Raw genomic sequence first — 25141 nt, 5'->3', positions numbered from 1 at the left:
AGAGAGTTTTTAGAAGCGTGTACATTGAGCAGTTGCTGGGGGTGTACTCCATACTAGGAGGGCAGGAACCATGGCTTTCCTTTTCAATTTTTGCTGCTTAGTCCCAACATCCCTTATCACATGTGGTATCAGGGTTCTGATAAATGTTTGATGAAGTAATGGATAAATAATCTTCAAGTCACCACGGAAAGAAGCCTTGTCCCTGATTTGCCAGGCATCATAGTTCTGTGTCTCTCTTTTGTCTGTTCACAAATCTAGTTGTTAACGGAACTCTTGGTGGAAACTGCTTAAGTTACCACGTTTTTTAATTCTTACATTTTATCGTAACCAAGATGAAAACAGATTCATAGGGAATTAAGATTGACTTGCATGAAAGTTTAAATGTATTTTGTATCAGTCTGAAATCGAGGAGGCACTTGGCTGAACTCTGGAGGCGTAGAATCTGATATTTCATTAACATTTCCTGGTAGCTTTCAAAATGTTACCCAGCACCGAGGCAACAATCCAGGATTCCTGCTATGGTTAATTTAAAATGTGCCAAAGCCAATGGTCATTCTTTTAAAATTAGAAAAAAAGCATTAAGTCAGTTGAACATTGTGGTTTTTAAGACTTTGGCATCCAGTAATGATGAAGTAGGTAATTTGGACCAGCCCTGCGGACTGTCATGAAGGACAACTAGGAAATATGGACACAAGATAATGCTTGAAGGCTCAGAGAGATAACAAACAGTGAAGAATATAAGGCCAAGATTGGAAAGTGAAAGAGACTCCTCCCTTAGTGGCCGGTTTTGCCCTGAGAGTCATTTGCTGATTCTGGAAAGGCAGCTGAAGACGAAACAGAATCATTATACCCTTAAAGGGGTAGGGAGCTACCGATGGAGTTTGGTAAACCAACTGCATCTTGGATTGGGACCCAAAAAGCTATACCTGAGAAGAAAGGGTGACCATAGAAGCATATCAGTCTCTCTGTGACTCCAGTCTAGTTTCAACCCATCCAGATCTCCCAGAAAAATCTCACTATGAAATTGGGTTAAAATGATCTCTGAATGTTGATGCTCCCAGGTACATATAAAAGCAAATAAAAAATCTCCTGGAAGAATATTGTCCTATGCCTCAAATTATTTCTAGAAACATTTTTTTTTAATGTTTTATTTATTTCTAGGAGAGAGAGAGAGAGAGAGAGCGTGAGCAGGGGAGGGTCAGAGAGAGAGGGAGTCGTAGACTGAAACAGGCTCCAGGCTCTGAGCTGGCAGTCAGCACAGAGCCCGACGCGGGGCTCGAACCCACGAACCACGAGTACATGACCTAAGCGAAAGTCGGACGCTTAACCAACTAAGCCACCCAGGCGCCCCTAGAAACATTTTTTTTTAAACCAAAGTCATACATTGAGTGAATGATATAACAAAGCCCACAAGGGAATAAAACAACATGACAGAGCAACAAAAAAGAATAGACAACAGGAATGTCCAGAGGCTCCAGATGTCATATAGTAATTATCAGCTGCCTTGGATGTTTTATAAAAAAGCAATGTAACATTAATTTCATTTCAACAAAGAGTTATTGAATACTCTTATAGATAAATTCTGGAACATAAATACCAAGAGGACCACAGTTCCCACTTTCAGGGAATTTACAGTAACTCTACAAAATATGTATGAATTTTTTCTTCCTTTATTTAGTATCTTTGTGGAGGAGCTATTAGGCCCTAAGGAATAAAAAAAGAACAAGATAAAGGCAGTTTCTATTCCCATTAAGCTTCCATGCAAGTGTGGGAGAGATACATTTATCAAGGAATGTCAATAGTAAGTATAAAATCATCCTATACTTCTCTGAAAGAAAGGCAAATGCTTCTATAAAGGTAAATACTAGAAATGGAGAGAACCGACCGAGGTGAAAGAGGAGGAGGCTCTCTTGAGAAACTGAAGATTGGACTGTGGAAGAGGGTGGGATTTTCTTGGTGTTATTTCAAAAATGACAACATGAGTACATATCACCTTGACTTAACCCCTTTAGCAATTCTGCGTCCACTATAAGGTATGGTCTGTGTAACAGTCTTCTTGAATGGACTGAATCAGATGGTATGATCAATTGTCAGCTCAGATGTAGAAACCAATCCAGCCCAGTCTGAATTAAAACTTTAGCATAGCATCCAATTCAAAGCTAGGATGTCCTGCAGTAAGGAAGGGGCTATGGAGCATTGTCTATTCTTCCCTTTTCTTCTGATTCTTCCTTATTCTGTTGTTTTTATCTTAAGGATTTGGGCTAGTAAAAAGGGACAAAGGAAAAAAAAAGGGAGAAGAGTCATTTAATCAGATAGTGCAACATATGATTCTCTCTTAACCACCAGTGGCATGATCGAAATGTTGGGTCTCTTGTGGAGGGCATTTGTGAGCTCTTTGAGTTATCTCCATACTGTACTACTTATGCAGTAGGTGAAGTATTCTCTGGGGAGCCTGTTGTAAACCTTTCCACAACCCCTGTCCAACAGCTTTTGCCCCAGTAACTCAGCTCATTGTGTCTTATCCCTGAGGCAACCTTATCCTGGGAGGCAGCTCTTCTAGGTGATTATCTGTGAGGTACATTTGGCTGCAAGGATGCTGGAAGTGGAAACCACTTGCCTCGACAGTCCCTTGGCTCCCAGCCTTGCTGCGTGCATCAGAGGTTCTGCCCAGCTTCTCACCTTAAGGGTTCTCTGGTCAGGTAATACATACAGCCTCTAGGTCCATGGATGTTTCCCAAGGATTCTTTCCACTCTGGAAGCTCTGCTGGAAGGGTTTAAGAATTTCTGTAGTTCACTGAGCATCAATATAGGAATGAAATGCTGGTGTCTTCCTTTTGAGGCAACCTCAATATCTCCTAATGTCTCTCTCTCATTCATTCATTCTGTCTCTATCTCTGTCTGTCTCTGTCTCTGTCTCTCTCTGTCTGTCTCTCTCTCTCTGTCTGTTTGGGCAGTTGAGGGGAAGGAAGGAAGAAATGAAAAGTATATATCCTCTAAGTATTAGACTCACTGCCTCCATCAATTCCCTCTTGAGCCAGAAGGAGGGCTGGAGAAAAGAGAAGGAGTGCTTTGGACTCATTTCAATAAGATCTAATAAGGTGTCTGTTGCTTATTAATAGCAATTGCCCTCAATTTTGGGGCATTAGACATTTTTGGAGAGAACAAAAAGAATTGCATTCAACATCCAGTCACATCTGATTTTCTAATTATGACTCAAGACATTCATGATACAACTCATGATTACCTCTCCCATTTTCCCCATACTCCTACGTGCCAGGCGTTCTTGAAAACTTGCAATATCTCAAAATATTTTTCACGCCTCCCCTGTACTACTGCCACCTCTGCTTGAAATCTGTATTGTTTCCTCACATGTAGCTACAATGGTAATATTAAATTCAAGAGTAGTTATTGAATTCAATCAAAATTTATTGACTGTCTACTAAGAGAGGAGTATCTCTCCCCTTCTGGAGTTTAGAATCTCATTCCTCTCAGTCTAGGAACTCCAAAAGGGCAGAAGGTGTATCTTCTTTACTGCATGTTCCCAGACACAGACTAAATACTCTTTAGTACTGGATGGTAAGAGAGTAAGCTAGTGAAGCAGGTGTCGTAAAAGGAAGGATATAGATGTAAAGTACCATGTGAACAAAGGAGAGAAAGGAACTACTACTAAATGCATTAGAGAAGCCTTTTAGAAAAAAATTGTTATTTGTTCTAGTCTTTGAAGGAAGGTGCTGTGGGTGGAATTGTGTCCCCTAAAAAATTCAGCTTGAAGTACTAACTTCCAGCACCTCAAAATGTGTCCTTATTTGGTTATGGGGTTATTATGGATGTAATTAGTTAAGATGAGGCCACACTGAAGTATTAATCCCTAATCTATATGACTAATGTCCTTTAAAAAAGGAAATTTGGACACAGGTACGCAAACACGGAAAACACCGTGTGAAGATGTGGCTAGAAATCAGGGCACGGCAGCAGAGGCCAAGGGATGCCAAAGACTGCTGGTAGACCACCAGATGCTAGAAGAGGAGGCATGAATCAGATTTTTCCATGCAGCCCTCAGAAGAAACCAACCCTGAGGACATCTGATTTCAGACATGTAGTCTCTAAAACTGTGAGACAACACATTTCTGTAGGTCAGGACATCCAGTCTGTGGTACTTTGTTACAGCAGTCCTAGCAAACTAATACATAAGGGAAAGATTCAATCGGGCCAATACAGAGATGTACAATACACCTTGAACAAAAACTAGAGTGGAAAGGTAGCCGAATGTGTCATGGAACAATTGATATTCCTCAGGAGTGGAACAGATGTTGCATGGGCCAGGGCACAAATACACCAAGAAGTGAAGATTCTATCAGAAGTTTGGGGCCTAACTGTGGGAAGATTTTGAATATCATGCTATAAAGTTTAGGATTTTTTAAAAATATAATCGGGACTTTAGGAACATCTTACACATGAATTAGACTTTTAGTCATGACTCATTAATTCATTTAATCAACAAGTACTTACTGTATGACTAAAACATTGTTCTAGGCACTAAGGAAACAGTAGAAGGAAAGAGACAATAAATGCATAAAACAAACAAATACATGTCAGATTGAGGTAATTGTGGAGGGAAAAGAGGGCAATAAGTGGGGGATATATATATCATATATATATGTGAGATATATATATATATAACATGTCGATATATATATATATATATATAACATGATGAGGAGATAGTTCCATAGAGAAGGAGGAGACAGGAAAGAATACAAAATTTGATGGAGTGGTGAGGGAAGATGTCTCTGATCTGTGGCATTTGAGATCAGCAGAAGTAGGGAGCAAGCTGGACAGAAGTTAGAATATTCGAAGTCCTGGCCCCAGGAGTAGAGGTGGGAATGGTTGGTATTTGCTTCGTGGTGTTTGAGGGAACAAGGAAGCCACTGTCATTATCATCCAATGAGCAAAGGGGAGAGTTTCTGGAGTTGGAAGTCACAAAGTTTGGGAGGAAATGAGAGATAAAAGGATGTAATGAAAAATAATCACTAGAACTGGCAAATACTTGGTTCTTTTCTCCTGGGATTGCACTGAAGAGGTATGGCCCAAGCTGATGACCATTAATACAGTCAAGACCCAGGTGTACATTTCCTGTCCTGGAATGGCCAAGGGGTCGTACCCCTATTTCACATGCTACTGCACACCCATTCACATACCCAAAGAAATAGAGGGTCTGATGACATATACAGCTCTTCCAGTGAACAAAAACAAATTCAACATTGTTGGGTATATGGATAGTGCTTCTCAATGTAAGTGCTGGGTTTTTCACCTTAGAAAAATGACGAATTATTGAAAAGCACTCAGTTTGATTCTTTTTTCCCTGCAACACCTATTTTCTTATAGCATTTAATGCATAGGAGCCATGAAACTTTGCTAAATTTTATGTATAGAAAATGTTCTCAACATCTTAAGAGTCAAGTCAGCAATAGAGGTGATTGAATATTTACATAATTAGAAAGCATGGTCAGAATATAAATAAATCATTATAGGCACGGTCCCCAAGGAAAGCTCTAAAGCTCCCACCTAGGTCCAAATTAATGCAAAGGGAAGAATGGCACCAAATTACATACCAAACTGCAGCTGTTAAGAATTATTCAGACCTCAGTCAATAACTTGGCCAATTTTAAATTACAGAAAAACCATACTTTGCAGGTATCCATGCCTATCATTTGATTAACATTTACAAACAAAAATGAGTTGTCACAGCTCTTTGATAAAGCATGAAATATTTTATTTTGTTCTATTTGGAGGAAGGGAAATTTGCAAGAGTTGCTTTACAGATTTTTGTCTAATGATTGCATGAAAATCCAGGATAAAACAGAAAATTGAACTTGGTCCTGTGCTCTGGTTGAGGGGAAAATACTCACTTCCAACTTCCCGGAAGTCTGAATTCTAGCCAATGTGGGAAGACTGACAAACCTTAACTATTTTGCCATTTTTCATAAGTTTACTGCAAATGTGGGAGGGGAGAACTGTCCCCCTCCCAACTCTCACCCTTATATAAATAGAACCTACTCTCATTAGGATTTCATTTTGGATTCATTGGAAAGGACTCAAGTCTCACCTCTGAAGTTCTTATCTAACCAGATATAAAGCATACCTATGGGGAATTAGAAAACATTAAAAAAAAAAAAAGAAAAAAACTAAATAGTGCTTCAATCTAAACTCAGCTTCTCTTTTCCTTGTCATGTATTCTCTTGAACAGGGAAAACAAATAATTTTAAACTCTTCAAGATCATCATGATCTTCTGTGTGGAAGCAGGATTCATCAGTTTGAATTAGAAAGATGGTACAACTGGAAAGGATCTTAGAGTTTATCTAATTTAACCCCTTCTCTTTAAGAAGCATTGCCCAAGGGTCTCAATAACTTGCCCTAGGTGACACAGAAAGAAAAGCACGGCTCTGAAATGAAATGCGATTTGAGATCCTGATTTGAAGTCTTCTGTTCAGAATGAAATATTTAAGCTCTTAGGGACTGAATAAACTTCAAAACCCTAGTCCTGGCTTGCTACATCATCACGGTCTTCATAAAGCAGGATAATAATGCCTCTAAAAGATCAGGTTTGAAATGTGCTTGGCATGGAAGTACTTAATAAATGTTAGCTATTATTATTAAGAAATAGTTTTCAGCTATCTGTGAATATTAGACAATTCTTACAGGCCTCCATGTTTCTGATATAAATATCCTCCAAAGCTCAGTGCCTTGACAAGAACAACTGTTTAAGTATAAAGCCACTTGGAGATTTAAAAACACAGAGAATATAAGTTAACTGTGCAACCTCATCATCCTTTACTAACATTAAAATAAAAGCACCTGACATCTCAGATAGTCGCTGCTGGCCTATTTGAAGGATACCTGAGATTTTGGCTCAGATTATGTAGCCAAGAGTTTTCCCAGGGAATTAGGCAACTCAAAGTGGCTGACCACATGCACGCTCCATGGCAAATCTGGATGGAAGTGTTCATCAGCTTTCAAGGAATCTGTGGTCTGATTCTGAGCTGGAGGCAAGGTACAATCCGATTTATATGAATACTGCCATTAATGGCACCCTATTCTTCAATTCTTGCCACATTATGACAAGTGTGGGATCAGAAGTGTGTGCAGAAAGAGAAAAGAAGAAAAGGGAAACTATTCCCAGTTCTGGACATCCTTCCTTTCCATTCCTTCGATTCTGAGTGGGTGTCCCCTTTATCTTCACAGCATACATCATAAAGTGTATTAAGTAACCATGGATTTAAAGTCTGCCCTTGTGCGAGACTATGAGTTCAATAAGAACAGAACCATGTTTGTTTGGCTTATTGCTTTTTCTCAGTGTCTGGCATGGTGACTGACAGATGGCAGACCCCCCAGGAAATGCTATTTAACAAATGAATGAACACATGCATTCTCTCTTCTGAGAACAAATGGAGTAGCCTTGGATTCTTTTGTAGACAAGAAATGGAGGTGGACTGGAGCAAAGTAAACTAATATTTAGTGAGTATCCCTTTTGTTGTATGCATTTTCACACATTACTTCAGGAAAGTACTACTTCACATAGGATAGGCAAGAAGATGTAGACCAGCTGCTCATCTGACTAACAGCCACGTGCATTCCACTTCAAGTGCATTAAATTTGTTTCCTGCTTACTTTTCCTACTGTTCATCTGGGAGTGCTCAAATTTGGAGTCATTTTAGTTAAGTACTAATTAACCAATTAGCAACTGTCAATTTTTTTTTACTTTTTCTTTTTTTAAAGCTCTCCAAGACTCATGGCTTTTTTTTCTGTTAAGTTTCTGACTAGGAACTGACTTCTGTATAGAGAAATCCTAGCTTTGTAAATAAAATATACACGGAAAATTCTTCCTATTTCCTCCTTCTCCCTAAAATCATAGGCCCTGACCATGTCCCAAAGACCTTGCTCCTCTTGGAGCCAATAGTATTTGCCCACCTCAAAATCCTCCCTACCTCACAAAGAGAAAAAAATAAAGGTCTGGCCAGACTTTACGAAAATTGATACAGGTGGAGAGGAATAGATACAATTTAGTTTCTGCTCTGTTCATATTCTAGGATACATTTATTTTGATGATAATCATAAACCTTAGCTCAAAGATGACTAAGCTGAAATAAAAGTGGCAGCAGCCATTTTTGGGGAGCACAGAGCAGAGCACTTATTTTAGGAGTTTCCCCATTTTTGGCTCACTCTAGATAGATCAGGATTTTAATGACTGCCACCTATCAGCTCTACAACACTGAAAAAGTTACATAACCTCATTTGTAAAATAAGGATAATAACAGTGGAAATTAAATCAGATAATGCATTTAAATTGCTTTTCACAATGCCTGGTATATAGCTAAATTCCAAATAAAAAGTTCTGATAAGTATTCACTCAATAAACATTGAGCTTTGCTACACAGCAGGCATAATATTCAATGCTGGGGACACAAATACTTTTTCTTCTTCAGATTTTAGGATCATTTAGGCATAAAATTATTTTGAGAATGAAGTACTCTCATCATTGAGACTCTTTCTTATATATGTATATATTATAAGAACCAATCCCCCACCCCCACACCTCGCCTTTGGACAGAACTCATAGATAAATCAGAGTGTCAACATTTATCCTGTTGATCTAGGAGTGTAGAAAGTTTGATGGATTCATCAAGATAATGTGAAACTAGGCCAGAACAATTATCTAAATAAACTGGGAAATTGTTGATTATTCAGAATAGATTCTTTAGCTACCTAACATTTCAACACCCTTCTGACTATGGGCGCTCCCCCACTGTGTAAAAATTCAGGATCTTCCACTGTAGAAATGGAAGGAGTCAGATATTATTTCTCCTGTCCCTCCAGCAACTGGCATGTGGCTTGGACTACAACAGTCAAAAGCTCTCACCTTGGACGAAAAGACAAGGACAATTGAGATTAGGTTTCCAGAAGCAAGGTTGTGAGTCCAATGATGGTTGTCTGGAGTGTCCCTAGTGATGGTGGCTGCAGAGAATTGGACCGACCCATGGCTGGTCCAAAGCTTCTTGATTCTGGCCTCATTCTAAGACTGGTTCTTGTTCTTTTCAAGGATTCTGAGAGACTCAAATCAACTTTTACTTAAGTTGCCTAAAGTTGATTTCTCTTACAACCAAAAATCCTAACTGAAATACTACTATTCTTTCCTTTGATGGAGTACATGAAACAGATAATTCATGGTGCCTCTGCTCTGATCTGAAGCTGAGGAGTGTTGTCTTTCCTGTTATCTCAGGAGTGCCCACTTGACTGGGTGCAGAAGATGCTTCAGAATAATGGTGCAAGACAGAAAAAAATAATAGACAGACTAGGGATATTGGATGTTTCCTAAGATCTACGCTGATGTCTGAACCATGAGTTCACAGCAGTGATTTTCTATTCATGACAGCTCTGAGGACTTTGGGGCACAAACATGACTCTCTGCTCAAACATACACACACTCACACACCAAAAAGGTCTCCAGGAAATATGGTATTTAGTTATTAATACATTTAAATCTTAAAGTTTAATAAATAAAGATGAAAACTTAATCACATAAATTGATAGCCAGTGGCAGCCATTAGTTGGCATGCAGACACCACATTTTAATTTTTACAGCCTTAATCTTTACTCAGTCTATTTTACTTTATATAATGGAGGAATGCCAGAATATGAATTTTATTCTCCCAAGGCAGAAATTAGTCCCTTTTAAGAGTGGTAGGGTGAGTGAGCTCTGGGGCACTTTATGCAGCCTTCTCAGCCTACTGTTTGTGAACCATTACATTCTCAAGAATTTTCCCTAAGTGCCTTTTAAGAGAACATATCTTAAACCATATCCGCTACCCATTCTAGTATCAAAGAGGTAGCATGCTTTGGGGGAAACAGAGCTGAGTGTATATAACATAACCTCTGAGTACATATAACATATAATCTAAGTTGAGTTATTGCCCCAATTTCCAGCAGAAAAAGAGGTTTGCTCATCTACAGCTAACACCTCCTGTAGCTTTAGTTTTTATTGGTGATCATTTAATACTTTAGTGGTTGAAACTAAAAGCAGGGTTCAGTATAGAAGTTAGGAAACAGAAAGAGGAAGAAAAATGGGGATACTAGTAAGGAAGAAGAGAGCTTCAGCACGCTGCCTGGCACAGCAGAGGCAGGCAGGAAGTGCTGGGAGAATGGAACTAAGTCCCAACAGAAGAGGTGGGACATGACATTTTCTTTTTTTCTTAACTGTTTTTTTTAAAGTTTACTTATATATATTGTGTGCGTGAGAGAGAGAGAGAGAGAGTGTGTGTGTGTGAGTGTGAGTGTGTGAGTGTGTGAGTGTGTGAGTGTGTGTGTGTGTGTGTGTGAGAGAGAGAGAGAGAGAGAGAGAGAATGAGGTCGGGGCAGAGAGAGAGGGAGAGAGAGAATATCAAGCAGGATCTGCACTGTCAGATCCCACAAACTGTGAGATCACGACCTAAGACAAAATCAAGAGTTAGACGCTTAACCTAAAGAGCTAACCAGGTGCCCCAGGGAAATGCCATTTTCCATTTCAGTTTCGCCTACTTCACATCTTCAATGGGAAGTCTCCCTGGGCCACACTGCTCGGACGGAAGCATGGATGAGGCTGGAACTGTACCATTTCAATCCTCCCTTATCCCAGGGAGGCTCCAAGGAAGCTCTAATGTTTTCCTGAGCCCAGCTTGACCACCCAAGATGCAACAGAAAAGGAGGACAGGCAGACTGACGTGGTCTGCAGCCAGGCTCTCCCAGTGAAAAGCTTAATGAATTTGAGCAAGTTATTTACGCTCTCTAAAGCCTTAGTTTCCTCAAATATAATTATAGAGCCCTGTAAAGCTGCAGATATTAACAATATTTTCATTACACTGCCTGTTGTTGCAAAGTGAGCAATAAATAATCAGTAACCAAAATTACTGCACCCCTGATGTTACTATCATTACTATTGTCATATCTGTCTTGAGGAACCAAGGGATGGATGCCTTGGGATAGCAAATTTTTTTTAATTTTTTATTTTTGGCAGTGGGGAGGCAGAGGATCCAAAGTGAGCTCTGCACTAACAGAAGAGAAACCAATGAGGGGCTTGAACTCATGAACCATGAAGTCATGACCTAAGCCAAAACCAAGAATTAGTTTAACTAACTGAGCTTCCCAGGCACCTCTGGGGTGGCAACTGTTTAGAACTGATCTGTGGATATAGACCTACATCCCATGGAGAGGTTACATGGAAAAGGCTTCCAATTACCCTATCTTAGTATTTCATGGTGTGGAGACATTTCCAGAAGGGTTGAACAGACTTCATATTGTATGCAGGGAGTGTATGCTGAAAGAATAATATGAGCCAGTGCTTTAGCTCAGCTCCAAAGACAAGTGTGTGCCACTGTGTGGTGTTACACAGGTTATCTTTCCTAATACGGAGGGAATGAATAGATTCTTTGAAAGTGTTTTATAGGAGGATTAAATGAGATAGCATTTGAGAGGCACTCAGAAGGGCTCTGGAGGCAAGGCTACCTAAATGCAGTCTCCTTCCTCTCCTGAGGAACTCTAAACTACTTAATTCTTTGGCTCCAAGCAGCTGCTGGAACCTACTGGCAAGTGGGTATAAATGAAACCTTGAATGCTGCTGGGTCCTGAGAAAGAAACTGCAGGGGGCGTCCTGTCCTGTGGTCTGGGCAGGCAGTGGGTTAACAGCACGGAGCCTAAGGGTCAGAATTCCAGCTGGTGAACACAGACGAGACCTGTGTACAAATCTCTAGGGGAAGGCCAGTGCCAATTTTCTATTACTAGGAAAGTACAGTGGAATTTCCAAATGAATAAGGAGCAAAAGATGGAATGAATAGCAAATTAAATGAAACAGCAATAATTTCTTAAAAGGAATAAAGCTAACTGTGAGATAAAATGGCCATTAACTTAAAAGGCAGGCATAAAATCAGGATATTATTTATTACCCTATGTGTAAGTGAAAGCTTTAAAAACAGAAACTGTCAGATTGTGTTAAAAACAAAACAAAAAGGACTTTTATATTGTTTATATGTACCCTGCACAAAATAATAATAATAAAATTATTTGATATGAAAGGAGACAAACAGGTAAAGAAATATCAGGCAAATGCAAACAAAAGGCAGTAACAGTGATATTAAAATCATCCAGAATGGGATTTAAGATTAAAGGCACTAAAAAGGTTAAAGAAGAACATTATGTCATGGAGTTTCAGCAGGAAAGGATTAAGAGAATGGAATAAAAGCAATATTTCAATAAATGATCAACAAGAATTTTCCAAAATTGATGAAAGATGTCAAGCCACTTATTCAAGAATTGCAAGGAACCCCATAAATAGTAGAGCACATCATATCAAAACTGCTTAAAAACAAAGACAAAAGCACTTAGCCAGACAGAGCCATATTTCAGCTATCTGAATATAGCAGAGATGTGATGGAAGTCAGAAGACAATGGAATATATTTCACAGAAGAAAATAGTAAGAAATGGGAGGGGAGGGGGAATGAAGATGAAAGTTCTAAGGTTGTAGCATTGTAGGGAAATGGGAAAAAGTAATCATTTTTATTATACCGTAATAAGCTTTCTCACTGGATATAAAAGAAAAAAACAAGTATATGCTGCTTACTAGGAATATACATTAGACCTAAAACTGATTACAGAAGGCAGGAAAAAGATCTGGAATACAAACACTTAAACAGTAGTGGGGGGATCCCCATCAGACCGTATGAGATGGTAAGAAAAAGGACATTATTAAAGATGCAGAGAGACATTCCATAAGGACATATATTAATCTACCAGGAATGTAGAACGATGCTAACTGAATATACATCTACGGTATTGTTAGGACAGACCACTGCCACCTCTGGTAGAGAACTTGGCTGGACCCCACTGACTAGAAACTTCAGACGGAAGCAGGGTCATGCATTGGGTATACAAACTTACTGCCAGAAGTCTCTGGTTCTCTATGCCCCTAACACGAATTACTTTGACATCTGGGCAGTGGCTAACGGTTACTATTATTCTGTTTATATTTTTCAGGCTAGTTAGAAATCTGGTGTGGAGGCTAAGAAACCCTGGCCCTGACTTCTACTAGGTAATAAAATTTTAAATTGCAACCAGACCCTCTGATTTCTGGTGAAGAGGTTAAGGAGATTACACAAAGATCTCATCCTTGCCTTCAACCAACTTATAGTCTGGGGATGGCCAACCTATAAAAGGAAGTAAAATTCAAGGTTATGATAAATGTCATAAGAACGGAGGAGCAAGTATGCATGACTTGGGATGCTAAGTGTCATAGTGTTACAAATAAAGGCAAAGCTAAAGTATGAAAAAATGAATTCAAAGTCTCTAATTCAAATGCAGAGTGAAAGAAACTCAGAATTTTACTTCACATCTGGTGCTGGAATTGCCATGAGGTTAAAATGCAATAACAAATCTCCACGGGTCCTATTAGTTGGGGCATCACACATCCTTGATCCTGGCGTTTAAGTACAGTTTGAGTTTTTTTTGTTTTTTTTTTTTAATAATGGCTTAGCAAAAGAAATCTGTAGAAGATCAAAATGTAAAAAGTGTGAAGATTTCTGTGAGACCCTCACTGCATGCCGCTTTCTGTAGGAACTGTCTTGCTTGGTGGAGGAGTCAGGTTTTTACATTCTCTGCTGAGCCTTCAGGTAGCGGGCATCTCTTTGGAGGGGATGAAAACACAGAGCTCCCACTGCCTTCAAAGCATTGCCATGGTGAGTCATCTCAACAGAACAAAACGAATGCAGTTGAGACAAACTGCAGATTCCCAAATAGCATATTACCAGCCCCTCCATGTAAACACTACAGGGCAGAAATGTAACGAAAGCACTGGAGAGTTCAGAAAATGCCTGATAGAATAATTATCCTGGTACCTGAAGTAAGATAGGCCCAAAATGACCTCAATATCCCCCTTTTTTGTGTCTATCTGAATATAAATCAAGCCAATGACTCTCAGTTTAAGATATAGTCTTACATTCCCTGCACAAATGGCAAGCCAATGGAAAGTACCTGCTTACAGGGGCACCTGGGTGGCTCAGTCGGTTGAGCAGCAGACTTTGGCTCAGGTCATGACCCCGCAATTTGTGGGTTTGAGGCCTGTGCTGACAGCCTGGAGTCTGCTTTGGATTCTGTGTTTTTCTCTCTCTCTGCCCCTCCCCTGCTCACACTCTGTTTCTCTGTCTCTCAAAAATAGACATTTAAATTTTTTTTTAAAAAGAATTTGTTTGTAGGGGCACCTGGGTGGCTCAGTTGGTTAAACGGCCAACTTCAGCTCAGGTCGTGATCTCATAGTTTGTGGGGTCGAGCCCTGCGTCGGGCTCTGTGCCGACAGCATGGAGCCTGCCTTGTGTTCTGTCTCTCCCTCTTTCTCTGTCTCTCCTCCATTCTGTCTCTCTCAAAAATAAATAAACCTTTAAAAAAAAAAAAAAAAAAGAATTTGTTTGTAGAAGTTATATACAAAATAAGATCAGAAAATAAAATTAAGTTCTTTTTAGTGTCACTCTTTCATTTAAAAATTTTGTCAGCTTGCCTAGGGAAGATTGAAATTTGGGGAAAGAACAAAAAAAAGTCTGTCAATGAATATTGTATATCTGTGTGTCAATAGAGAAAAGAAGGGATTAAAAATTAGCTTAGTTAGGGGCACCTGGGTGACTCAATTGGTTAAGCAGTTAAGCGTCTAACTTCAACTCAGGTCATGATCTTGCGGTTAATGGGTTCCAACCCCCAAGTCGAACTCAGCTCGCTGCATAGAGCCCGCTTTGGATCCTGTCTCCCTCTCTCTCCGCTGTCCCACCCGACTCTCATGTGCTCTCCCTCTCTCTCAAATATAAATATTTTTAAAAATTAGCTCAGTTAACCAAGCAGGATATTTTCAGAACTATGGGTTCTGGTGTGTGTATGCCCTGACAAATAAATTAAAGACCTGTTCTATGCCAGGCACTGACAATTACAAGGGGCATAACAATAAAGAAAACAAAGTCCCTGATCTCAGGAAGCTTAACTTCTAGTTGAAAACACACAATAATTGTATGCTATAATATGTAATATGTTGAAGGAAGACCAATGCTTGAAGAAAGAATAAAGCAGGGTAACAGAGATTGGGAGTGTTTGAGAGTGAGAGAATAGCTATTTTATGTGTAGGGGGTCAGAGAAGGCCACAGTGATACAGTGATATTTGAAGAGAAACATGAAGAAGTGAGGGAACTAGCCAACAGGCTACCTGGAAGACCAGCACAGGACCGGAAGTCCAGTAGAGGGCACAAAAAAGTGGAAATGAGGTGGGGTACGCTCAAGATGTTTAAGGAACCACAAGGAGGCCACTGCGGCTAGCCAGAGCAACTCATAAAGGTGGCGAACAGTACGGGGGTAAGAGACGATGTCAGAAAAGTATTGGGAGAGGGAAGATCACAAAAAGTCTCCTTGTCCATGGCAGGAACTGTGGCTCTTCTTCTGAATGACTGCTTTGGAGGATTCTGAATGGAAGGGTGACATAACTTACATTTGAAAATGATCATCCTGGTTGCCCTATGGAAATCAGACAAAAGTAAGGTAAGAGCTGAAGTTGGGAGACCAGGAATGTGGAAGGTTATTGCAACAATTCAAGCAAGAGGCTTCAACCAATATGATAACGTGTTGTGGCCACTCCACAGAAACAGGATGCAGCTCCAAAATTTGTTTCAGATATCAAGACTGATGACCACACACACACACACACACACACACACACACACACTCACTCACTCACTCATTCACTCACCAAAAGGGCATAAAAAACGTTTGTTATTCATATAACACGGCTTTTGGGAGAGAACAGGATAGACCTCCTAAGAAGGCCCCAAAATGGCCTGCGAGAGCAGGAAAAGGAGTCACTTAGGGGTCTGTGGTGCTTAGGAAGTGGGGCTCGATGGAGAGTTCCCACACACGGTTTCAACCTCCCACTGGTGTCCAAGACAGGGGCACCGGGTGCTTTCGCAGGAGTTCTGCTCGATGTAGGGCAGAAGACAGGAGGGAATGGTAAGGCTTAAAACCCGTAAGCAGTCCAACACCCAAAATGGAATCAGATTCTGTATTATATAATGGTAGAAATGGTAAAAAGTGATCAGATTCTATAACTGTCTTTATGACCGATGTGTTACTATTTATACTAGGAATGAGATCTGGGGTGTCGAGTAAGAGAGAAGTTAGGGATAATTTCCTCTCGCACTACATTTTGGCAAATAAAAAACTTAAAAGATCTAAAATATCACAAATAAAGTTCTTTTACTTGTTGATGGAGTTTTCCTTCCCACTTCTATACTGAAGGCTTTATTTAAATATAAAGACCATGTCCTGTATTTCTCTTTAATCGTCTTCAGCCTCCCCAACCATTTTCACTGGAAACTAGGATAGTACTCTGCAAGCAGGAGTGTTCAAAAAATACTTACTAGTCAAAAAGATTTCTAATGAAATACTATTAGAGTATTGCGTTGACTGAAAACTACATGCTACCTTGCTTATCACTCAAGTCAAATGCTGACTTTAAATGGCATTCTCTTAAATATCCTAAATGACAAAAGTGGGACTTCATATCATTATTTATCACAGATATACTTAAATACCTGGGTACAATAAAGAATCTTTCACTTAAAACTTTTATTTCAAGAGTGACCTTTTATTATTTTATAGCTAATTAAGGAGGCAGCTGTGTTATAATAAAAGTGTCCTAAAATAGGAACCTAGAATTCTGGGTTTTATTCCCGTTTTTGCCATAAACCAAGGGTATGTGTGGCCTGGGTACATCGGTTCTCTTTTCTGAATCTCATCAGCAAAATGAGGGAACAGGATTCAGTAATTCCCAGGATTATTCTTTCAGTGGCCTATGTAAGTGCCGACAGCAAATGGGAAGGGTTTAAGGAGACTGGCACAACAGCATGGATTCACACAATTAATTGGAACAAAACCCTTCACCTTTTTCTTGTCATGTACAATGAAATGGTTTTATGGTTGCAGAAATGCAGAGGAAACGTATAGTCCCCAAGTTAGAATATTTTATGGGAACTATTTTTAAGTCTTTTTTAGGGATGCCTGGATGGCTCAGTCAGTTAAGAGTCTGACTACAGCTCAGGTCATGATCTCACAGTTCATGGGTTTGAGCTCTGCGTCGGGCTCTGTGCTGACAGCTCAGAGCCTGGAGCCTGTTTCTGATTCTGTGTCTCCCTCTCTCTCTGCCCCTCCCCCCCCGGTGCTCGGTCTCTCTCAAAAATAAACATTAAAAAAAACTAAACATAATAAAAATGTATTTTTTAAATGGCCATGCATGTCTCTTGTAGAAAATAAGAAAAATACAAACAGTATTGAGAATATTTAATGAAAATTAATAGAAAGGATTGGGTTCTGCATTTCTGACCTCCTGATATTTAAAAGAAGCAGCTCAGTAAAATCTGTTACTAAAATTTAATTTTCAAATACTTTACCTATAGTCAAGTGTTTTGTAGCTTACTCTTTTAAAACAAATATAAACTACCTAAAATCATGTTGGCCCTGGATTGTTAATCTCAAATATAAAAGAATTCTTTATAAATTACATATAAAGCTGTCAAAATCATGAGTATAGGTCAGTGTCAAAAGAAACAAAACTTTATACGTAATTTAAAAACAATAAATTAAAGCTTAGAAAAATAATGGCCCAAAATACTTTAAAACTGTAACTAAACCCTGTCTTTTTGACAGCTAAAGATGCACTCTCAGAATTGATATAATCTAAAAATTTAGGAGAAAAAGTTCTGTCTCAGAGACAGTAAAGCTTATTCCCACCAAAATTACTCTCTTAAATGTCACCAGTGGTGATTTTCTATATCCAATGCTCTGTTCCATAAGCAGAATTTCAGCCTTCATCTTGTTTATTGCCTGACAAATTTGGTAATTACTTTGATAATTCAATTTCCAATTCAAGTCCCATCATGCCTTGTGTTCTACTTATTTTTTGGACCTGTCCGTGTTACCACAGATAGCTTTCTGGAAAGTCTGTGGCTGTTCATCCTTGTATGCCTAGAACCCTGCACAGTGCTTAGCATGTGAGAAGATTTCAGCAAATATTTCCTCTACCAAATCAATGGGTGCTGTCCAAAATCAGTGACTGGAAACTGAACGAGCAAAATAAAATCTAGTCTTTTGCTATAAAATCTAGTCTTTGCTAAGTGATTTCAATTTAGTGATTAGAAACACTAAGTTGGGGGGGGAGGAGGGGTGGCGCCTGGATGGCTCAGTTGGTTGAGCATCTGACTTCGGCTCGGGTCATGATCTCATGTTTGAGCCCCGCGATGGGCTCTATGCTGACAATTCTGAAACTTGAGGCTGCTTTGGATTCCGTCTCCTTTCTCTCTGCCCTTCCCCCGCTTGCATTCTGTCTCTCTCTCTCTCTCTTTCAAAAAGAAATGAACACAGGGGCTCCTGGGTGGCTCAGTTGGTTGAGTGTCTGACTTCACCTCAGGTCATGATCTCACAGTCCGTGGGTTCAAGCCCCACGTCAGGCTCTGTGCTAACAGCTAGCTCAGAGCCTGGGGCCCGCTTTGGATTCTGTATCTCCCTCTTTCTCTAGCCCTCCCCTACTCATGCTCTCTCTCTCTCTCAGAAATAAATAAAATAAGTTTTGTTAAACAAATAAACATAAAAAAAGAAACAGGAAGATGGGTTATAGAAGAGATACTTCAATATTTACTAAAATGGAAGATATTTTTGTGAGAGAGAAAATTGGAAAATTTGTCAGCAAATCTGAACACAGAGATGGCATCTGTCTCATGGATATAGGAAAGAATCAGCAAGGGCTGGAAACCACATTAGAGACAGGTGAATACCAGTCCTGCATTGCAGCTAAAAAGGTGTTTCTGTAGGTTCATAAACCATTTTTAGAAAAAAGAGACAGTTTTCATGTTGTTTGTATTTTACTGTTGTTTAATTTTATCTACCTTAGAATCACTGGTAATTCTTAAAAATTCCATCTTCAATTGTGTGTAAGGTTAACAAAGTCATTTTTTCTATTATTGGATCGCAGTTTTACTTTTTTATTTTTTTAATGTTTATTTATTTTTTTAGAGAGAGAAAGAGAGAACAAGCAGGGGTGGGGAAGAGAGAGGGAGACAGAGTTCTAAGGCAGCCTCTGCGCTGATAGCTCATAAACTGTGAGATCATGACCTGAGCCGAAGCTGAACACTCAACTGACTGACCCACTCAGGTGCCCCTGGATCACAGTTTTAAAGAGTGAATAGCAGCAATGATAATGGAAGTGAGGGAACCCTAGCAGATAGATACAAGTCATGTAGTTAGACAAAATACTGCTTGGAGATCCATGTCCCAGAGCTTCCCTCTATTCAAACCTTGAGAATTCCTTGTTTGATTATAAGGATCAGCGAGTGGGGATGATAGGAACAAAATGAAATTTCCTCATAGCAGAGCTTATCTCGATTTGTCTAACCTACTTCTTTCAGCTCTTACACCTTGATGGCCACCACTGACCATCAGTACTACCACACCAATCAGTTTCTGGGACCTATTTTACCTTAGGTAGAGGGATGCACACACTAGCCCAGTGCTCTAGGGCTCAATTTTAAGTCATCTAATCAAAACCTAACTCTAAACATGGCTGTAGATTTTGGCAACTTAGATTTTGGTCTTATTATTAAGACAGGGATTCCACTTCAGCACCCAGTTACTTGTTAAGGGGCTTGGAAAACCAAAGCTGTTCAAGACTAGGCTTGGCATTCTGATGGAAGGTAGCAGAGTTGTTTCTGGGATGTTATTCAAGGGAATAGCAGTAGACAAATATTAGCTCAAAGCAACATCTAAGGCAAAATATAAGGTCACGGAGTCGCCTAACCAGTTTGCAAAGCATAGAGGTAAGAATAATTGTGTTCAGAGATTTAGATTGCTATGCAAAATTCCTGACTACTGGAGTTCATGCTTTCTTCTAGACCCTGGATCTTTTTTTTTTTTTTTTTTTTTTGGCCTTAATATACCATTCTATCCCTGAGACAATACAAGGCTCTGGAAGCTGCACCTTGATAAGAAGCAATAACTCCTTTAAGCCTGTGTTAGAGTAATGCATTAGTCAATAAATCTGTACTGCCTACTTATTGTATTCCTTATATAATAATGTGATTGTCAGGCACTGTTGCAGGCAATGTGATAGTAGCATTGGGAAAAAAAAACAAAAAAACAAAAACAATGTCTGCCCTAGCACATGATACCAGCCCTAGAAGAAAGGGTCTGTGGTTGTAGCCTAAAGCTAATCTCTACCTACAGGAGCAGTGTTAAAGGGCTTACAGTGATGTGTGTGTGTTGAGTTGAGGCGGGGGTTGGGGGTGGGGGGGTGGTGCGGGGGGTGGACTTGAGTAGGAGTGGGCAATTCTACTTGCGGTCCAAATATCAATCAAGAAAATTCAATAGTATCTTGACCCCATTAATGATTCTTCTCATAAACACATTCTTATATGATGAGAAAATAGGTTTCTAAGAGGTACAAATGATGCTGGTATCTAGGATCCCCTACTGTGTAACACTGTGGTTGATGTCATATATTTTTTTTTTTATTAGTCAAAGCTTAGTTAAAGAAACAGAAACACTTCTGAGTTTTTTAAAGCAGAAACTGATATGATGCAGAGAATTCGATCCTTACGGAATAGTTGAAAGTTATGTAAGTAGTTTCCTGTCTGGGAAATGGAAGAATAGTTCTAGAATAGTAGGTTGTTACTGGAACTATGTCAGAAAAAAGTAACACCATTTGTGCCTCTGAAGCGGCCACTGTTCAACACACAAAAAACTGGATGATGGACACTGAAGCATTACCTGAGAAAGTCTGTGACAACAATCATGCTTGAGGAAAGAAATGGGTACCAGGGGAAAGAAAGATGGCTTCTACTTTACTTTTGCCTTCCAAATTTTCTGCACGTGCATCTAAACATTGGAATTAACTAGCAGCCAGAACCCTACTGCAAGAGAATATAAGATGGCAAAAATGGAGGCTGAGTGATCCAACTCATAATATCCAACATACTGTTTAACCTTCAAGGTAAATCTAAGAACGTGCACTCCTGGGTCTTCACCATACCTAATGCATCAGAATTTCTGGGCCCAGACAACTGACATGTTAAGAAACACTTACCTTGAGTGATTTTCAAATGTAGGAACAATTGGGAGACATTAATTAGAATTATCAGGATGAGATCTTGGATACACAGTTATATTATGCATATTCAGAAAATATTTTTTAAATAAGGGATTTTTAAGAGAAATATTAAGAAAGAAATGAAAAGAAATATTAAGCCATGCTTATATATAATTTAATCTTATGAACAGCACTGTACTCTGAATCAGAAAGTGAAATGCTTATCACTTTAGGTAATTGTTCATTTTGCAATGCCAAATGGAAGAAAAAAAAATCTCTTCTCAGTGTTTTGCTCTCTCTAGTTCCTTATGTAACTGGGACAAATATTGACTGCTTGGTGGTTGCATTTTATTACAGGAGTTTGCCTAGTGATCTCTCTGGGAATATTTCAAAGTAATGTCCCATGCGAACCTCAAATTTTATTCTTTTCTAGTTTGCAAGCACAGAAGAGCTTAAGAGAAATTTCTCATTTAGGACAGCAAAAAAATGCATGTTCTTTCTTCATCTGAGCAATGAATTCCATTGAACAAATCATTGCATGTGGTTTCCGATGATTTATTGATTAAAATGTATGAAATTGCTCAATTCAAAACTAAGTGGGAATTTATAATTCCAAGTGAAACATCAAATCAACCTTGCATATAACCTTGCTCACAGTGCTTTAAACAATGTTGGCTGGAGTGATGAAAGATGAATTCCCCGTGCTGATCTACTTTGCTAAAATAATGCATCTGTAACCATTTCCTAAAGTGACTTAAGTATTTCCTGGAAGTGTTCATGGTTTCTGAGGTTTCCTTAAATGTGAGTCTCAATCATATAATTAAGAGATTGTTTTAGTCATAGAAACACTGGCTGCTGTAACAAACAACTCACAAATCTTGGTGGCTTACCACAGTAAAGGGTAATTTCTCATTCACGTCATGATCCAGTTGAGGGTTCAGTGGTAAGCCTTCCACATTAGTGATTAGGAACTCTGTCTCCTTGCATCTAATGACTTCACCATCTTCCAAAGCAGGGTTAGAAAATATTCTCTGTAAAGGGACAGATAGTAAATATTTTAGGATTTGCCAGTCAAGGGGAAAACTCAGATATTATCTAGATATTTATGTAACACAAGAGAAAAGAAATTTCAGCAAATGTTATTTTGATGAAATTCAAAATATAATAACTAAGTATATATGTACAGTTCTTTGTAATATAACTCTACTGATATAAAAAATGAAGTTATTTTGTTGGGGGATATACTTCTGTTTAATGGAGGTTTAAAATTAGTTTCCCTATTACCATAATGTTGCAAAAGTTCATCAACTAATGCTGAACTATAATTAGATTTTTTTCATATATTTTCACAAGGATAAGCTTTGCCAATACAGATATCAATCCATGAGTGTTTGATTTTAATTTACCATATTCTTCTCCTGAAACACATTTTCAGGATACTATTAGATTTTTCTCTTGCCGTTTAACCTGTCATTACACTGTAGACTAACCACTTCTGATTCAAAGGTTAGAAGGCAGCTCCTCAATTGAATGATTACATGGATTTTGACATATGGAAATTCCTTTTGTACTTGCATTAAGATACCATAAAAACATCGTTGGAACAGTTGTTTGAGCTGGGAAAACATATCACTGAAAACTTCTATGAGATTGGAGATTTTGGGTTTTGTTTTAAATTTACAGCACAGGCTGGGGTGCCTGGGTGATTCAGTTGGTTAAGCATCCGACTTTGGCTCAGGTTATGATCTCACAGTTTGTGGGTTCGAGTCCTGCATCAGGCTCTGTGCTGAAAGCTCAGAACCTGGAACCTGCTTCAGATTCTGTGTCTCCCTCTCTTCCCCTCCCCTGCTCATGTTCTGTCCCTCTCTCAAAAATAAACATTAAAAGAATTAAATTATAGCACAGGAAGCAAATGAAACAGCTAGACATCACTTGTGACTCAAAGAACATTAATTGCTATGGAAATCATTTTACGCAGTATGTTTTCCACATATAAGTGCTATTTTGCCTTGAAATTTTAGGCTGAATTCACTAACCATTATCTGTACTATGGAAAAAGCTGACTTCCAAAGTTATTCAGTATTTGATAACAGTGGCTGAGGACAGTTTTTTTTTCTTCAGAAAAATTTCCATTTTGACTCAAAACATACTAACATTGCTAACCCATCAAACTGCTTCAGTAAGGCAAGTCAGGTTATCCAGCTTCTGCTCTTTGTAAAAATTCATGGAACTGATGATGGAAACATCCATGAGATCAACTGAAGTACATTGTTGGCACTTCTGTTTCAAAGCACATGACAGACTCAAATATTTTCTGCAAAATCCCTGCTCATAAATAATATAATGAACAACCATAGGCTTTAAATACCTTATTTTTTCACTTTTGTGAATGTGTCCAACTAAGCCTTTCCCTGTCTTGCACATATTTTTGCCATCATCAGGTATAATACATCTTAGCAGATTCTACTTCAGGTTGTGCTGAACTAATGCTTCCTCGGGGCCTCTGGAAATGTGTTCACCTGTAAGGGCTCCATTCAGATGATTCAGTAATTTTAAATTTGTCATCAAATAAACAACTGAGTAGTGTGGATAACATTTACTCATCAAGAACTGATAAACCACTTAAAATTATTTGCCTTGTTTTTTACAATCAACTAGTAATGGTGTTCCCAATGTCCTCCACAATTTGAATAACTATTTTTATTAGAAGTGTAAGAGTTTTGAATTCATTTTCTCTGGATACATTTCTTTATCTTTTCCAACACAATTTAGTTAACTATATCAGTAAGTACATTTCTTTGCTTGGCCAGCAAATGGGCCCCTGGGAAACTGACTTAGGTTGCAGCCCTATTGTTTTTTGTTTGTTTTACTTTTGATGAAGAAAGTCTATGCTGTGATAAGACATTTTGTTTTAAATTTTCTTAACTTTCTGGACATTGCTTTCCTGTCAGTTGGAAATATTTTAATTGTCTGGTAATAGTTATTGTCTGTTATTTTCAATGCATACTGCATTAGTTTGTTTCCTTTTGATGCTATAACAGAATACCACAAACAGTGATTTAACACAACACAAGTTTAGTAGCCTACATTTCTGGAAGTTAGAAAGCTAAACGGAGTCCTCCTGAACTAAAATCCAGGTGTTGATGGGGCTGTGGTCCTTCTGGAAGATGTAGGGGACAACTTGTTTCCTGCCTTTTCTAGCCTCTGCAGGATTCCTGAATTCCTCACTTCAGGGTTCCCAGCTAGCATTCTTACCACTCCAACTTCCATTGGAGTTTCCATCATCCATTTCTTACTCTGACTTTGTCCTGCTTCCTTTTTTAGAAGGACCGCTGTGATAACATCAGGACCTCTAGGATGTTAATGGTCCCAATGTCTTCCTGGAATGGTAAGCTTCTGAACCAAACAGAACTGTAGGTCTGCTGCTACAGGATTTTAAACGAAACAGTTTAAAAATCTCTCTTATGTTCCTAGTATAAAGGGCCATTTTATGTCATGTTGGCATAAACCTTTTCATAAAAGGGGAAGTGTTTCTAATGGTATTTCGATATTTGTGCTGATACAAAGTAAATTATTACTCTGCACTAGGTGGTTTGGCCACTGAAAGAATACTGTATTGCCAGGGAAACAATCTTATTTCTTTAGACAACAAATTTATGTTTTACCAAGTTCTTCGCTTCTGTTCATTGATTTCTAATTGCGTTTATGGTTCAGGCTGGGAACTGAGAAGTTATTTGTAGTAGGATAGGTAAACCTCAGCATATTATATAAAATGCACTAAGCTCAATCGCTGTGTTAAAAAAAGAAAAAAAAAAGCATTTTAAATCCCTCTTTACAAACACTAAAGTAAAAAAAATATGCCTTTCTGGGTTGTAAACATGTGGTAGTAGTAGAGTATTATATAGTCAGTGTTAAATTAAAGCCAAAACTGCAATGTGCAGAAAATAGGATTTGGTTA

Source organism: Hyaena hyaena, unplaced genomic scaffold (genome assembly GCF_003009895.1).
Source record: "Hyaena hyaena isolate Hyena2069 unplaced genomic scaffold, ASM300989v1 scaffold_445, whole genome shotgun sequence".
Classification (NCBI taxonomy): domain Eukaryota; kingdom Metazoa; phylum Chordata; class Mammalia; order Carnivora; family Hyaenidae; genus Hyaena; species Hyaena hyaena.
Note: the sequence above shows the minus strand (reverse complement) of the source record.